A 13,068-nucleotide genomic window follows, 5' to 3' on the forward strand; every position below is an offset into this window, starting at 1 on the left:
GTTGAGGTCAGTGTGTCCGTCGGTTCCCATCGGCGTCTTTGCGGGCTTGGCGTCCTTCATCCCAAACCGCTTTAGCAAGTCTTGCGTGTACTTTGTTTGAGAAATGAAGGTGCCATCCTTGAGTTGCTTCACTTGGAACCCAAAGAAGTAGTTCAACTCGCCCATCATCGACATCTCGAATTTCTGCGTCATCACCCTGCTAAACTCTTCACAAGACTTTTGATTAGTAGAACCAAATATTATGTCATCGACATAAATTTGGCACACAAAAAGATCACCATCGCAAGTCTTAGTGAAAAGAGTTGGATTGGCTTTTCCAACCTTGAAAGCATTAGCAATTAAAAAGTCTCTAAGGCATTCATACCATGCTCTTGGGGCTTGCTTAAGTCCATAGAGCGCCTTAGAGAGCTTACACACGTGGTCGGGGTACCGTTCATCCTCGAAGCCAGGGGGTTGCTCCATGTACACCTCCTCCTTGATCGGCCCGTTGAGGAAAGCGCTCTTCACATCCATTTGATACAACCTGAAAGAATGGTGAGCGGCATATGCTAGCAAAATACGAATTGATTCTAGCCTAGCCACAGGAGCAAAAGTCTCCTCAAAGTCCAAACCTGTGACTTGGGCATAACCTTTTGCCACAAGTCGAGCCTTGTTCCTCGTCACCACTCCGTGTTCATCTTGTTTGTTGCAGAACACCCATTTGGTTCCCACAACATTTTGCTTGGGACGAGGCACCAGTGTCCAAACTTCATTTCTTTTGAAGTTGTTGAGCTCTTCCTGCATGGCCAACACCCAGTCCGGATCTAGCAAGGCCTCTTCTACCCTGAAAGGCTCAATAGAAGAGACAAAGGAGTAATGCTCACAAAAATTAACTAATCGAGATCGAGTAGTTACTCCCTTGCTAGTATCACCCAAAATTTGGTCGACGGGATGATCCCTTTGAATCATCGCTCGAACTTGGGTTGGAGGTGCCGGTTGCGCTTCTTCCTCCATTATATGATCATCTTGTGCTCCCCCTTGATCACACGCCTCCTGCTCATCATCTTGAGTTGGGGAACGAACCATTGTTGAGGAAGAAGGTTGATCTCGTTCATCTTGTTCCTGTGGCCGCACATCTCCAATCGCCATGGTGCGTATTGCAGCCGTTGGAACTTCTTCTTCATCTACATCATCAAAATCAACAACTTGCTCTCTTGGAGAGCCATTAGTCTCATCAAATACAACGTCGCTAGAGACTTCAACCAAACCCGATGATTTGTTGAAGACTCTATACGCCTTTGTATTTGAGTCATAACCTAACGAAAACCCTTCTACGGCTTTGGGAGCAAACTTGCAATTCCTACCCTTCTTCACTAGAATGTAGCATTTACTCCCAAAAACTCAAAAATACGAAACATTGGGTTTGTTACCGGTTAGTAGCTCGTATGACGTCTTCTTGAGGAGGCGATGAAGGTAGACCCTGTTGATGGCGTGGCAAGCTGTGTTCACGGCTTCCGACCAAAAGCGCTCGGGGGTCTTGAACTCTCCAAGCATCGTCCTCGCCATGTCTATAAGCGTCCTGTTCTTCCTCTCTACCACACCATTTTGCTGTGGTGTGTAGGGAGCGGAGAACTCGTGCTTGATCCCTTCCTCCTCAAGGTACTCCTCCACTTGAAGGTTCTTGAACTCGGACCCATTGTCGCTCCTTATCTTCTTCACCTTGAGCTCAAACTCGTTTTGAGCTCTCCTTAGGAAGCGCTTGAGGGTTCCTTGGGTTTCAGATTTATCCTGCAAAAAGAATACCCAAGTGAAGCGGGAAAAGTCATCAACAATAACTAGACCATACTTACTTCCTCCTATACTTAGATAGGCGACGGGTCCGAAGAGGTCCATATGTAGCAGCTCTAGAGGTCTTGATGTGGTCATCACATTCTTGCTGTGATGCGCTCCTCCCACTTGTTTTCCTGCTTGACAAGCTGCACAAGGTCTATCTTTTTCGAATTGCACATTAGTTAAACCTATCACGTGTTCTCCCTTTAGAAGCTTGTGAAGGTTCTTCATCCCCACATGTGCTAAGCGGCGATGCCACAGCCAGCCCATGCTAGTCTTAGCAATTAAGCATGCATCTAGACCGGCCTCCTCTTTTGCAAAATCAACTAAGTAAAGTTTGTCGTCTAATACACCCTTAAAGGCTAGTGAACCATCACTTCTTCTAAAGACAGACACATCTACATTTGTGAATAGACAATTATATCCCATATTGCATAATTTACTAACAGATAACAAATTATATCCAAGCGACTCAACTAAAAACACATTAGAAATAGAGTGCTCGGATGAAATAGCAATTTTACCTAACCCTTTTACCTTGCCTTGGTTCCCATCACTGAATATTATTGAATCTTGGGGATCCTTGTTCTTGACGTAGGAAGAGAACATCCTCTTTTCCCCCGTCATGTGGTTTGTGCATCCGCTGTCAATAATCCAGCTTGTACCCCGGATGCATAAACCTGCAAGGCAAATTTAGGCTTGGGTCTTAGGTACCCAACTCTTGTTGGGTCCTACGAGGTTAGTCACAATTGTCTTAGGGACCCAAATGCAAGTCTTGTCTCCCTTACATTTGGCCCCTAACTTCCTAGCGATTACCCTCTTATCCTTTCTACAAATAGCAAAGGAAGCATTGCAAGCATAATAAATTGTAGAAGGTCCATTCATTACTTTCCTAGGAGCATGAACAATATTCTTTCTAGGCACATGATGAATAACATTTCTCCTAGACATATTTCTACCATGCATATAGGAAGAACTAGAAGCAAACATGACATGAGAATCAAAAGCATCATAAGCATTACAACTCCTATAAGCATTTCTAGATTGTCTCCTATCATGGTATATAAAAGCATGGTTCTTTTTAGCACAACTAGCCATAGGGGCCTTCCCTTTCTCCTTGGCGGAGATGGGAGCCTTATGGCTTGTCAAGTTCTTGGCTTCCCTCTTGAATCCAAGTCCATCCTTAATTGAGGGGTGTCTACCAATCGTGTAGGCATCCCTTGCAAATTTTAGCTTGTCAAATTCACTCTTGCTAGTCTTAAGTTGGGCATTAAGACTAGCCACTTCATCATTTAATTTAGAAATGCAAACTAGGTGTTCACTACAAGCATCAATGTCAAAATCTTTACACCTAGTGCAAATCATAACATGTTCTACACAAGAGTTAGATTTATTTGCTACTTCTAGTTTAGCATTTAAATCATTGTTAATTCTCTTTAAACTAGAGATAGAGTCATGACATGTAGACACTTCACTAGAAAGCATTTCATTCCTTTTAACTTCTAGAGCAAGTGAATTTTGTGCACTAACAAATTTATCATGCTCTTCATATAAAAGGTCCTCTTGTTTTTCTAAAAGTCTATCCTTTTCATTCAAGGCATCAATCAATTCATTAATCTTATCTATTTTAGTTCTATCCAATCCCTTGAATAAACTAGAGTAATCTATTTCTTCATCACTAGACTCATCATCACTAGAAGAATCATAAGTAGTATTGTCTCGAGTACATACCTTCTTCTCCTTCGCCATGAGGCATGTGTGACGCTCGTTGGGGAAGAGGGATGACTTGTTGAAGGCGGTGGCGGCGAGTCCTTCATTTTCGGAGTCGGATGACGAACAATCTGAGTCCCACTCCTTGCCAAGGTGTGCCTCGCCCTTAGCCTTCTTGTATGCCTTCTTCTTCTCCCTCTTTCCCCCTTGTTACTGGTCACTATCATTATCGGGACAGTTAGCAATAAAATGACCAATCTTACCACATTTGAAGCATGAGCGCTTCCCCTTTGTCTTGGTCTTGCTTGGCTGTCCCTTGCGACCTTTTAGCGTCGTCTTGAAGCGCTTGATGATGAGGGTCATCTCTTCATCATTGAGCCCGGCCGCCTCAACTTGCGCCACCTTGCTAGGTAGCGCCTCCTTGCTCCTCGTTGCCTTGAGAGCAATGGGTTGAGGATCATGGATTGGATCGTTCAACGCGTCGTCCACGTACCTTGCCTCCTTGATCATCATTTGCCCGCTTACGAACTTTCCAAGGACTTCTTCGGGCTACATCTTGGTGTACCTAGGATTTTCACGAATATTGTTCACCAAATGTGGATCAAGTACAGTAAAGGACCTTAGCATTAGGCGGACGACGTCGTGGTCCGTCCATCGCGTGCTTCCGTAGCTCCTTATTTTGTTGATAAGGGTCTTGAGCCGGTTGTATGTTTGGGTTGGCTCCTCGCCCCTTATCATCGCGAATCTTCCAAGCTCGCCCTCCACCAACTCCATCTTGGTGAGTAAGGTGACGTCGTTCCCCTCATGAGAAATCTTGAGGGTGTCCCAGATCTGCTTGGCATTGTCCAAGCCACTCACCTTATGGTACTCGTCCCTGCACAAAGAGGCTAACAACACAGTAGTAGCTTGTGCATTTTTATGAATCTGTTCATTAATAAATATAGGACTGTCCGAGCTATCAAATTTCATTCCATTCTCAACAATCTCCCATATGCTTGGATGGAGAGAGAACAAGTGACTACGCATTTTGTGACTCCAAAATCCGTAGTCCTCCCCATCAAAGTGTGGAGGTTTGCCAAGAGGGATGGAAAGCAAATGTGCATTTGAGCTATGCGGGATATGCGAATAATCGAAAGAAAAGTTTGAGTTAACCGTCTTTCGTTTGTCGTAGTCGTTGTCGTCGTTGTCCTTTTGGGAAGAAGTGGACTCATCGCTATCGTCGTAGTAGACGATCTCCTTGATGCGTCTCGTCTTCTTCTTATTCCCATCTTTGCGTCTGTGGCCCGAGCTCGAGTCAGTAGGCTTGTCATCCTTTGACTCGTTGACGAAGGACTCCTTCTCCTTATCGTTGATCACGATTCCCTTCCCCTTAAGATCCATCTCTTCGGGCGATTAGTCCCTTCGTGAAGAGAACGGCTCCGATACCAATTGAGAGCACCTAGAGGGGGGTGAATAGGTGATCCTGTAAAACTTTAAACTTAAACCACAAAAACTTGGTTAGGCGTTAGCACAATAATCGCCAAGTGGCTGGAGAGGAGTCTCAGCAAAACACAATAACCACGAAGATATCAATCACAGAGATGGCACGGTGGTTATCCCGTGGTTCGGCCAAGACCAACGCTTGCCTACTCCACGTTGTGGCATCCCAATGGACGAGGGTTGCAATCAACCCCTCTCAAGCGGTCCAAAGACCCACTTGAATACCACGGTGTTTTGCTTTGCTTTTCTTAATCCCGTTTGCGAGGAATCTCCACAACTTGGAGCCTCTCGCCCTTACACTTGAAGTTCACAAAGAAGCACGGAGTAAGGGAGGGATGAGCAACGCACACAAGACACGAAATCAGAATGTCAACACGCACACAAGTCACAACAAGAGCTCGCAACACAACCCGACGAGTTCACAACTCAACAAGAGCTCTAGATGCTATCACGAAGAAACAAATGCGTGGAATCAAAGTCTTGGTGCTTAGGAATGCTTTGAGTATGCTTGATGTCCTCCTCCATGCGCCTAGGGGTCCCTTTTATAGCCCCAAGGCAGCTAGGAGCCGTTGAGAGCATTCCAGGAAGGCTGATCTTGCCTTCTGTCGCCTGGCGCACCGGACAGTCCGGTGCACCACCGGACACTGTCCGGTGCGGATTTCTTTCCTTCTGTGGCGTAGCCGACCGTTGGCGCCTGGGAGCCGTTGGCGCACTGGACACTGTCCGGTGCACACCGGACAGTCCGGTGCCCCTTCCCGACCGTTGGCTCGGCCACGTGTCTCGCGCAGATCGCTCAGCCGACCGTTGGCCCGACCGACCGTTGGCTCACCGGACAGTCCGGTGCACACCGGACGGTCCGGTGAATTATAGCCGTACGCCATTAATTTCTTCCCGAGAGCAGCACATTCGCCTGAGCCAGTCTGGCGCACCGGACACTGTCCGGTGCACCCAGACCGAGCTGACTTAGGCAGAACAGAGCCATCTCATTTCCAATTCAATCTTTCCTGTTTCCAGCACTTAGATACAATACATTAGTCCGTAAAACAAAGTACTAAGTCAGAAACATACCTTTTGACATGATTTGCACTTTGTCCGCCACATTGCATAGATCAACACAAAAGCACTTGCGTTGGCACTCAATCACCAAAATACTTAGAAATGGCCCAAGGGCACATTTCCCTTTCACTAACGCGTCGTGATGCGCTGCCACGCTGGGCCACTGGGATGGCCGCGTCGCGGTGCTAGGCCGTCGGGGCTGGCTGCGCGCTACGTTGCCATGCCGGGGGAGGCTCGGCCGGGGCTAGCCGGGGCGGGCCGCCGCGCTGGCAGGCCGTCGGGCCGGCGCGCTGGACCGTCGGACGCCATGGCCGCGCCATGGGGAAAAGGAACTTCGTCGGGGTGTGACGCGGTGTTGCAGGGAGGGTGCGTCGAGGGGGAGAGAGGATGGGGCAGGGGAGAGAAGGGAGAGGTTGCGTCGTCGATGAGATTAGCGCTAGGGCGGTTCGGGAGAAGAGGAACATGGGCTAGGCGGACTGGCGGTGGAACATGCGTGCAGGCGGCAGCTGGGCGCGTGGCTGGGTGGCTCCCGGTGGCTAGGGCACGCGGGGGAGTGGGAGTCATGGGGCGCGCGAGAGTGTGCTGGGCCAGGGTGGGCCGCGCGGTTCAGGCCGCGAGGTGGGCCGCAGGGGAAGTGGCGCGGGCCCGAGAAAGAGGGGAGGAGGGGAAGCAGGGGCTGAGTGGGCCGGCTGGGGAGACCTCTTTCCCCTTTTAATTTTTTTCCTTTATCTTTTCTTCTGTTTTTATTCTTTCTGCCATTCCAAATCGAATTTCTTATTAAATGCATGCTCCACAAAATCACTCATCAAACAAAATAAGAATATGCTTCGGCATGATGCAACAATCAAAACTCTTCTAGGGTTTCATTTTGCTAGGCTTACGCCTATATATAACAAAATAACTCTCCATTAATTTATAAAAAAGGAGAAAATACGAGAAAAAGGAGAGAGTAACACCTAAATTTGATGGATATTAGAAAATAAATTTTATACCCCTAAATTCAGGGTGTTACAAACACCACGATAAACGGCGAGCGACAAGATCAGGGTTAGGGATTGCTGGATTGGGGAGGGAGAGGGGCGAGCCGCACGGCAGGAGAGTGTAGATGTCGCCTGTGACAGAGATCTGACAGTGGAGAGTCGATGCTCACCGCAGGGTGAAGGAAAGGGGATTAGGGTTAGGGATTGGGGATCAAGCGGTGGCGAGCGGGTGTGGGTGCTGGTGTGCCGCACTCTAGTGGACACTGGAGATGTCATCGACTAGTGATGGAGATCTAGCACCGGTAATGGAGACTCAAGGCGGTGACAGAGATCTAGGAAGACCGAGCGAGCGGTGGTGAGAGTGGGGAGGGGCGAGCAGGGAGGAAGGGACATGGGACGGCAGGATGAGCAAGTATGGGAGTCGGGAGTGTGGCATGTCATGTGTGGGCAGGCCTAAATGTCCTCGCCTCGCCACCGGGCCAGCGATGTGCCTGTTGTTTTCTAGTGGGCCACCCGCCAGGCACAACCGACGGCCCAGGCATGGCCTAGTTTCTTGGGACGGGTTGGCCCGGGCACAAAAGCAGATGGGCCGGGCCGGGCTTAGGTCGGGCCAAAAAATGGACCTCGTGCCGGTCTCCTAGGCTGCGGGCTGCATGCTCATCTATAGTGGAGATGACCGAGATGCAGGCCGAGTGTAGTGCAGGGAATACTTTATTGAACAAAATTTGGTGAATATCGGGGAAAACTTTCCAACTCGCTATTGCCCAGGAAACAAATTTTGTTTCGAATTTCGATGGATTTTGCTTCAAATTCAAAAAAAATAGAAGAAAATTAATAGAGGTTAGAAAATATGATAAATAACAAGATTTTTTCTAAGAATTTTGATTTCTTTCACATTGAAATTTAAGCGCATTTCATCAGTTAAAAATATTAAAATTGCTAGAACTGTTAACCCATTGGTAGACTTGTTTCAACATTGGCGAGAAATCGTGTTTCTTGGTCGGAAATCTGTCAATTTCTTAGAGGATTTCGTTGCAAAACTACGGTTTGTGACTCATTCTCTCATATTTAGATTCAATTTGTGTCTATTTTGAATATGTTTAGTGGTTTTTGCTGATTTTGCTAAGTAACAAGTATTACTACAGAAAATGTGTGTGTGAAATTTATTATGTTAGTATTAAATGACAATATTGTTTGTCTAATAATGCAAATCCTTCATGAGCCTTCGAATGTGCGAACCTCTGTATTATACAGCTTTTAACCTTCAAATTGTGTGAACCTATGTACTATGCAAATCCTTTATATAAGAACTTCTATGTCACTATTGTGAAGTTATATTGCTTTGTGTTACGTTCTGATTGCATTTATAATTTCTTATATATGTTCTATGTGATTTTGGTGAAAGAATTATGTGTGGAACTATTATTATTCATTATGCAGCATGAATTATACATATTACAAGCAAATCCTGTCAAAAAATTGAGTTTTTCCAAAATACTCATCACTTTTCAATACAAAACAATGAAATTTTCTGAAAAATCTGAAAATTTGTTTTAAAAAATAAAAATCCATCCTTGTGGCAGTGGCAGGCAAGGAAAGACAAGCAACAATTCCAAATTGTATCATGAACTCCGTGTTTCGATAGGCGGGTGTTCAGCGTTGCGGGAGAAAATCGATAGGTGGGTGTTTAGCATTGCGGGAGGAAACCACCACGAACATGCAGTCACTTTGAGCGAACGGTCACCGGGAATTTGGCAGACTTCTCCTGCTTAATCACATTGTGGCCACAGAAACAAACAGGGCCATTAGCAATAAAAAAGAATACTCTCTCCCCATCTCTCTTGTTTCCTGCCATATATAGACTACCTAGCAACACAATTAGTTATACAAATACTTATAAGCCATCACAAAAGATCCATTTATATGGACTACTTAATCTAAATACATTTTGGTGAAATCAACCCAAAATGGTTCACATACATTGTATACTAATTCACAAAGCAACCCTCAAGGTTGTTAGGTTGTGTCCAACAGCGCGCGCAATCGCACGGTGTGACATACCATTAACGCTTCCGGCAAAGCATGCTCATACACGAACTGGTGGAGGGGATCGCCTTTTTCATCGCCATGTCCCATATTTTACACATGCACACAAGAAATCTCTAAGCCAACCATTAATCGTAATGGAACTCTGCACAAAGTTTCCTCATGTGATATGAGTTACTATCCCTTGATCACTTATAGTACCCCAAACATCTGACTACATTTTCCAAGTGAAATAGAAAATGACTACCGAAATAGAATTGTACATCTAGAATAGACCTAAGAAAACATGATCCCAGGTAAAGATGGCAACGGGGACCCTTTTACCTGGCGGGTAATTACTCCATTAGGGCTAGTTTGAAAACCCCATTTTCCCAAGGGATTTCCATTTTCCCACTGGAATTAGTTTATTTTCCCTTAGGAAAATAGAAATCCCTTGGGAAAACAGAGTTGCCAAACTAGTCCTTAGGGACGAGTTTGGTCGTAATTTTATACCCATGAGTCTGTTAATGAGAGAAAAAGAGGACCCAACGGGTAGAACGGGTACGGGTATGTACTCATTAAAAACGTACATGTGTATATTATTCTCTAAAATTTTATCCAACCTCAATGATTTACCTTGGGCTCCTGACTCCTGAGCACAACTACATGCTACATAGGCCTTGGGACATATGACAACAGTAGGTAGACAACCGACCAAAACAGTAAAGCATATCCAAAGCTCCAAGCTTATGTGATGTTACTCTTCGCTAATGCGCAATCTAAGCGACCAAGTCACATGCAGGCACATGTCACACTCGCACCTAGAAGATGGACGACGGAAGGCTAGACGTTATCGCTCGACGCTCACCATTTGACATAAAATAAGTTGGTCAAACAAGCGTAGCTCCACCACTCTAGACAGGTACCCTTCGGGTATAGAATGCCCGGCGGGTTCAGGTATGGATGTGGAATTGTACCCGCGCATAGATACGAGTATTGGAGCGAGTAGTTTTTAGTCTAACGGAACCGGGTCTGGCATCGCAAAACCCGTCGTGTCTTCACCCATTGTCGTCTCTAATCTCAGGCGGATACTTGACATGTTCCCCCTCGCCCAAGCCTTAACCTTAGCCTACATACAGTGTATTAAAAAAATGAACAGATAATTTGGTTCACAGCCTTATAGCCTTAATCTTAGCTTACGTACAGTGTATTAAAAAACATGAACGATAATTTGGACAAGCACTTTGTATTAAAAATAAGTCAATTTGGAACGGAGAGAGAATGCATTATTTGTCATCCATGTTGGATGTAGGATTTTCTTCTAGGCCCAAGCGGAAATGCTACAGACTAATTTTTAGGGTTCGTTCACAGAACTTTACGTACAGTCCTTTTATACACTGCGATGGCTTAATGTCACACCCGGTTTTAGAAGGCAAACCGAATGCGAACCATGTACATGACAGGATCAGAAACTCACGTACATAATTGGACATCATCACACATTGCTTAAAATAATAGCGGAAAAGGTACTTTATTACATCAAGATGTCCAAGACACCCATAGAGTCATAAACATAACATAGTCATTTAACGTGATCAAAGTGTGGATTACGAAACGTAGAGATATGGCCTTCACAGGCAGCTGACTGGGGGTTTGCCACTAACACAACTAGAACTCGTCGTAGTCCTATAATTCCTCAAAGCTCTCCATGTTGCCTGCATCTCCTCCTGAGCACTAATTGTAATGGGGACAACCTGGGGTGGGGTGGTTTTTAAAAGCAAGGGTGAGTACACATCAACATACTCCGCAAATGTCCCGTTTGGCTAAAGTGGACTAATTGTATGTGGAGTTAAGGTTAAAGCAGTTGCTTTTAGTTGGTCAAGTATTTATTACCAGTAGCAAGCCAAGTTTTAGTAATAAACCATGTTATTACCCAAAAGTACTCCCTCCAAGAGGAAATACCAGAAACCATAGTTATAATCATCATCATTAACCATCATCATAAAAGTATCCGAAGTTCTTCTAATCAAAGAGGATCCCAAGGCTGCTCTTAACCGTGAGCACGGTTGATATACTAGTTCTAACACTCTGCAGAGGTTGCACACTTTACCCACGAGTCGTGATCCCTTTTCAGCCTAGGTTGTACATACCCGATCTTCACTACTGAGGTGAATGGTCAGGGATACACTACGTAGCCTTTACAAAGACTCCCCTAGTGCATAGCTGCTCGTTAGGTTTTGCCAATCGTACAAACACATTACTCCTCCCTAAGGTGGGTGACTAACAAAACCAAATCGAATAAACCTCGGCACCCACCCTTAGCAGAGCGAGCACTATGCCCTAGCCCCCATTGATGGCCCTCCGGCAAAGCCAACTACACCCCCAGGTTCATCTAATTATTCAGCTAAGGGTGTCTCATTCCACCCTTATGGTTGCACTGTTATTCTGGGTGGTCACTCAACGAACAGGTCCTTACGGAGAGGTACTCAGGAAAAAAACCTGAGTCCCCTAAAGTACCATAAGAACATCATCATAACCATAAGGATAGCATCGTATCATAAGTATTCGCATCATGTTCGTTGATTAAAGTGGAGGAATAGCATGAAGCTAACCATAATAACCCTAAAGGTAAACAAGGACAAGATGAATACAAACTAGTCAATCCTTAGGTTTCAATTAAGTAATGCGGTACAGTGAATTATAAAGTAAGTAGGATATAATAGGTCAGAGGACACTTGCCTTCACTAGGTTGTTGCTCAGGAAGATCTTCGACAACACACTCAGGAACCACGGGCTGCCCGTTGTCTATGCAAAGCGATCATGCATTCAACACATTTGGATAATGACAAAGAAACAATACACCAGACATGTACAATCAAGTGAACACTAATTCAACAGAAAGTAACAAACTCAAAAGTGAAGCATAGGGTCTAGGGTGGACTAATACACCTAGGGGTTCGTGATTCTCTAAGTACTGTCTATCTCAGGGATCACATGACTTAAATTCATTTATCTTACTAGATTACCAAAATTATACCAGGGATGGGTTCATACATTACATATTATTAATCTCACAAAGTTAAACATCTAATTACCATTATGGTTTTCCCTTTTTTAATAAACAACCCATCATTAATACTAATCTATAATCTAGGTATAAAATTATTACGTGCAGATAGTAAATGGTTATAATTTAAACAGTTAGAGAATAATCTTATGAACATTTTGCAATTTGAATCCCTCAATTTGGAGTTCATATGCAAAAGATATGAAATAAACAAGTTTTTGGAATTCAAAATACAAAACTAGGTCTAAATTTGCGATTAAACAAAAGGCTAGGGTTCTTTCTACAAAATTACAGGGGCCTACACGCGAAACTGAGGGATGGCAGGTTGAATCTTGGAAACCCGAGGGGCTTCTTAGCAAATTTACCGCGCGAAGGGGTATTGACAGATCTCGACCGCACGATCGCGAACGAACGGCCACGATTAGATCCGAGCGCGAGAGCGCGCGCGGACGAGCGGGCGAGCGCTGACAAGCGCGCCAGGGCGGTCAGCGACTGGAGAGGGGGAATGGACTGACCAGTCGGGCCGAGCACTAGGGGCGCAGGCACTGACAGGCGGGGCCCAAGGGCAGAGCGCGCAGACACGGCCGATTTCCGCAGATCCGAACCGTTGGATCTGGGACAGACGGTTGCGATGGGCGTGGAGGTTTAAACCTCAGTGACCGGTGTTGCCTCTCCGTGGCGGCGAAGTCGCCGGGGGATCTAGAGTCGCCGGTGAGGTCTGGAACAGGCTAGGAATGTCCGGTGAACTCATTGGTGGGACTCCGGCCGCGAGAACGGGACATGAGACGAGAGAACATCGGAGGGGATGCTCCAGGCGGGTCGGGATGATTCCGACGAGGAATCCCGACCGTAGGGAGAGGGTTTTGGGTGCGCTAAGGCCTGGACTGGCTTCGGCAGGGTAAGGGAAACTCCACTGACCAACGCAGGGGCACGTCGCGAGGC

Source organism: Zea mays, chromosome 9 (assembly GCF_902167145.1).
Source record: "Zea mays cultivar B73 chromosome 9, Zm-B73-REFERENCE-NAM-5.0, whole genome shotgun sequence".
NCBI lineage: Eukaryota > Viridiplantae > Streptophyta > Magnoliopsida > Poales > Poaceae > Zea > Zea mays.